Source organism: Bubalus bubalis, chromosome 1 (assembly GCF_019923935.1).
Source record: "Bubalus bubalis isolate 160015118507 breed Murrah chromosome 1, NDDB_SH_1, whole genome shotgun sequence".
In the NCBI taxonomy this organism is placed as follows: domain Eukaryota; kingdom Metazoa; phylum Chordata; class Mammalia; order Artiodactyla; family Bovidae; genus Bubalus; species Bubalus bubalis.
Window position 1 is genome coordinate 18,270,014 of NC_059157.1, and position 5,319 is coordinate 18,275,332.

Here is a 5,319-nt window from a genome sequence, read left to right on the forward strand (position 1 = left end):
GGAGAAGGAAATCAAAGCCTCAATGAGATGGAAATGTTGGACCAGATCTATTAGGACCGACCTACCCAGCCACCCCTAACCTAATCTCAGTCTCTAAAAGGACCTGAGGACTCCCTTCACCCAGGCACTAGGAAGTTATTTGTTGGTGGGAAGGAGGTATCCAGCATGCTTGAGAAGCCTATGGCAGCTACCCTCTACAAGCCAATGACAACAGGGGGAGATGCCACAATGGAACTGGGCACCCTGGTTTCAGTGGAAATAAGGGGATCCCTGAATAGAAGAGGACAGGTGGTGGTCTTCACCCACACAGACAAGGTGGGCACGATTACCACAATCAGCCACAAGGGCTGAGTTGTTCTCACAGGGTTTAGAGTCACAGGACTCTGCAGGATCATCTAATTGATCATGCTGCTGCTGCTGCTAAGTCGCTTCAGTCGTGTCTGACTCTGTGCGACCCCAGAGACGGCAGCCCACCAGGCTCCCCGTCCCTGCGATTCTCCAGGCAAGAACACTGGAGTGGGTTGCCATTTCCTTCTCCAATGCGTGAAAGTGAAGTCGCTCAGTCGTGTCTGACTCTTAGCGACCCCATGGACTGCAGCCTACCAGGCTCCTCCGTCCATGGGATTTTCCAGGCAAGAGTACTGGAGTAGGGTGCCATTGCCTTCTCCGAATTGATCATGAAATCCCCAGAAATGGAATGGATGGGCAGCCGACACAGCTGCTTTGCATTTATAGGTAGAAAAATCCCAGGTTCTACTGGGAAGACATCTAACACCAGTTGCTAGAGTGAGGAGTTAACCACATCTAAACAAGTCCAAACACCCAGAACTCTGGGGAAGGATCCTGTAATGGGGTCACAGGTATTCATCATAAATCACCCCTCTGGGATTCCCTAGAGGTGCCTACAGCCACTTAAGAGATTAACTGTATCTTGGGAAAGATGAGATACCAGACCTTCCGGAGCATTAGATAAACACGAGGAGAGAGAAAGTTCACAGTGAAGAATTGGCACGTGTGGCTGTGGAGGCTGACGAGTCCTCAGACCTGCTGTTAGTACACCGGAGGTCCAGGAAAGCTGACAGTATAGGTCCATCTCAAATGCCAGCAAGTCCCCAAAGAGCCAGTGTTCCAGTTCCAGTTTAAAGGAGAGAAAGAAATAATGTCCCACTTTGAAGGCGGGCAGACAGAAGACATTCCCCCCTACTTGGAGGAGGGGCAGCGGAAGTCTTTCAGTTCTATTCAGGCTCTTAACTTGATTATGGTGGTGGTGGTTTAGTTGCTAACTGTGTCTGACTCTTGCGACCCCATGGACTGTAGCCCACCAGGCTCCTCTGTCCATGGGATTTCCTAGGCAAGAGTACTGGAGTGGGTTGCCGTTTCCTTCTCCAGGGGATCTTCACAACCCAGGGATCGAACCTGCATCTCCTGCACTGCAGGAGAATTCATTACTCCTGAACCACCAGGGAAGCTCCTGATTCTACTCAGGCTCTTCACTGGGTGAGGCGACTCACTCTAGGAGGATCGTCTGATTTACTTAATCTATCAGTTCAAATCTTCATCTCATCCAGAAACACCTGCATAGACTCACTCAGAGCAATGATTAATAATGGAGCACCCCATGGCCTGGTCAAGCTGACACATAAAATTAGCCATAACACTTTTTGAATGAAGTCTCCAACTTTAGGTTTAACTCCTAACAAAATGAGAAGAAAGGATGACGTGACATCAGCACCTTTTGTAACTTCCATATATTGTTGGAAGTTATTTCCTAGTCTATCACCAAACTCTTCTTTTGCAATTTCATCTTTTTGTTTGCATGACTGATTTGTGGTTCAATCATCTTTTATTGGAAATGTTTCAGGGATAGCTTTTAAGAGACTTTGACCTCATTTTCTAGCCCATTTTTGACCGCAACGTTCACTGTGAAAAGAGGAATCCTATGATCCCTACCAGGCTGGGGTTCTGAGTTAGTCCAATCAGCTTCCACCATTCAGAATTTAGCATCTGACGCTCCAGCTAACATGTATGTATATAAGTTGATGCAAGTCAGATAACCCTGGGTCCTATGTACTCGAAGGAATTCTAAATTCTTCTATGAATGTTTTCTGGTCTTGTTCAGGTTTGGGGGAATCTTTCATTACAGCTCTTACTTCAACTCAGATCCAAAGTTTAAATTCCATAGTTGCTTTCAGACCTGGCTCAGGGGAAGGATGAATCTTTAAAAGTAATTGACATTTGGGGATTTTAGGAGCATTGTTGACAAAACAAAGGGTCTGGACATGGGGAAGGGGAAAGAGATCAAAAGGACTCAGGAGAAGGAGAGCTGGAGCCAGGGAGGCAACTGGAAAACAGGAGTGAGGGAGTAACCAGGGGAGTGAGTCTAGTTTGTTCTTGCTGACGTTTGTCCAACTGCTTGTTAGTCTTGACCAAAGAATCTTATAATTAAGCAATGTTTGGCTCAGAACCTTTTTTTTTTGGAGGTCTCTCCTTACCAATCCAAACAACACTGCCCTCTGGGCTTTCAAAAACTTTTCTCATTTCTTTTCTAAAGCACCTCTCAAATGAACAATTTTGTTCAAGTCAAATGCTCTCTGAGTGGCCGCTGAAAGCCCAACTTAACCTCAGTAAAGTTACGCCATCTAGAAAGACAGGCATGAGAATCGGTATTTCGAGAAGGGCACAGGAAAGATGCAGGAGTTTTTCCAGGCAGAGGAGCAGATGTGGACCTAGACAAACCTATGAAATCTGGCAGCGCTGGGCATGAATGGGCAGTGGTCTTTCTTTATCACGATGGATACATCCCCAGACCCCCGTGGATGCCCAAAACCATGGGTAGTACTGAACCCTAAATATACCATTTTTTTTCCTGTATGCACATACCTATGATGCAGTATAATTTATTGATTAAGAACAATAAGACTAACAACAATCACTAATCATAAAATAGGACAATTATAACAATATACTGTAATAAAAAGTTATATAAATCTGGTCTCTCTGGAAACATCATATTGTACAAATTTATGCCTTTTCCATCTTAACTAAGCATGCATCATGCATTGTGGCCGTAACTTCTGTAGTTGGATGTGCAACAATACATCAAACATGAATTTCTTTTTCCTTTCACAGTTTTACAGACAGAAGATCCTTTCTTACAGTAGATCTCAGTGACCTCAGCATAGGATTTGTCTTTCCTTATTAAGTCGAGAACTTTCATCTTTCCGCTTTGAAGAAGCACCTTAAAGCTTCTCTTCAGGATATTCGAATTGCCAGCATCACTGACTCTGGCATTTGGGGCTATTATTAAGTCACTTGAGGGCTTCCCTATGGCTCAGCTTGTAAAGAATCCGCCTACAATGTGGGAGACCTGGGTTCGATCCCTGGGTTGAGAAGATCCCCTGGAGAAGGGGATGGCTACCCACTCCAGAATTCTGGCCTGGAGAATTCTATGGACTGTATAGTCCATGGGGTCACAAAAAGTCAGACACGACTGAGCGCCTTTCACTTTCCACTTTCAAAGTCACCTGAACACGAGCACCGCGATGCCACGACAGGCAATCTGATAACCCAGGGGGCTACGAAGGGACAAACGGCAAACAGTGGGACGTGTCTGGGCGGGACCAAGTGGGATCCGGCGAGATTTCTTCAAGCTAATCGCAACGGCTTGCAATTTAAGACTAATAGGGTTTTCTTTCGGAGAAGGCAATGGCACCCCACTCCAGTACTCTTGCCTGGAAAATCCAATGGACGGAGGAGCCTGGTAGGCTGCAGTCCATGGGGTCGCTAAGAGTCAGACATGACTGAGCGACTTCACTTTCACTTTTCACTTTCATGCATTGGAGAAGGAAATGGCAACCCACTCCAGTGCTCTTGCCTGGAGAATCCCAGGGACGGGGGAGCCTGGTGCATTGCCGTCTATGGGGTCGCACAGAGTCGGACACGACTGAAGCGACTTAGCAACAGCAGCAGGGTTTTCTTTTAGTATGTTCAGATCAAGGTCGACCCCAAGTAACCGATAGCATGGCAAAGTGAAAACATAGAGCTATCTATACCCCTCCCGGCAACCTCAGGTGGGAAAACCAGAGAATGTTCTCTCTCCATGAAAGTCCAGCCCTCTGGACACAAAACTGACATGGAAGGAAAAACCTCAGCTGGTTTTATTCGTGAAATTCACAGCGAAGTTTGTCCAAGCAGATGCCTGTCCAATGAGAACTGCAAAATCCATGAGGCAGGTTCAAACAGCAGGCTTTCGGGACTTGTGCCCCTGTTTTAACCTGAGTCTCCTTAGAACAACGTTTTAACAGCACAGCTCAACACAACACAGCAATGCAAAGGACAGCAAGTGGTGTAAGGGGATGATCTGACTCCACCAAGGATGCCAAACAAATGGGAACTGATTTATTCTCAGTTTGGTATGAAACCTGGTACCAAACTGAGAATAAATAAACTCAGCGTGAAGAGAGCAGAATTGAGACCCAGCACGTGACTGACCGTGTCCTCCCAGATTGGACAAGCCTCCAGCAGAAGGGATGGGGCCCCTGTGTGTGGTTCTGCTCCTGGTGAAGCCAGGCGTCTGCAGGGACAGGAAAGCCAGGTTCTGAGGGACTTCAGGAGAGCTGAGAGATAAACCAAGACCATCCAAAGCAGAGCAAGCAGAGGCTCTTTATCCGGAGCCCGTGGAGCAAGGCAGGCACCCAGCGTCAATTGTGTTTGGCGGAGGCTTGAAGGCAGGCAGAGGAGTGGGAAGGGTTGACAGTGGGAAAAGGGCCAGCTTCCAGTATGCCCTGACCCAAGGCTGCTGGCCGGGCGTGGTGGGGAGTGGAAGGGCAGCAGCTAGGTGATGGGCGAGAGGCTTGTTTGCTTTTCTCTGGATGGTCCTCAGTTGGAAGCAGGGCCAAAAATTAGGTTAATACAAAACTAATACAATTATGTAAAGTTTAAAAATAAAATAAAATTTAAAAAAAATAAAAAATAAAAAACCCAGATATACCAAAAAAAAAAAAAAAAATTAGGTTAATAATCAAGTCCGGGCTCTTCGGGGCCAATTGTTACAGGGCTTACTGTTTGGCTTCCTGGAGTCCTTGCTAGAAAAAGTGATCTGATACTCACCAGTCTGACTTGGAGATGGTAGGCTGGCTTCTTGTAGATAACAGGTTGGTTTCCTTGGCCAGGTGCCGTGGATCGTGGGTCAGAGTTCTGTTCTTATATATGGTCTGGCCACTGTTTGTATATTGTCTCTCGCAACCTTACAGTGTAGGTTATTATTAGTAGTAGTAGTGAGCTGGTGAGGGGCAGGGAGGCCTGGTGTCCTGCAAATCC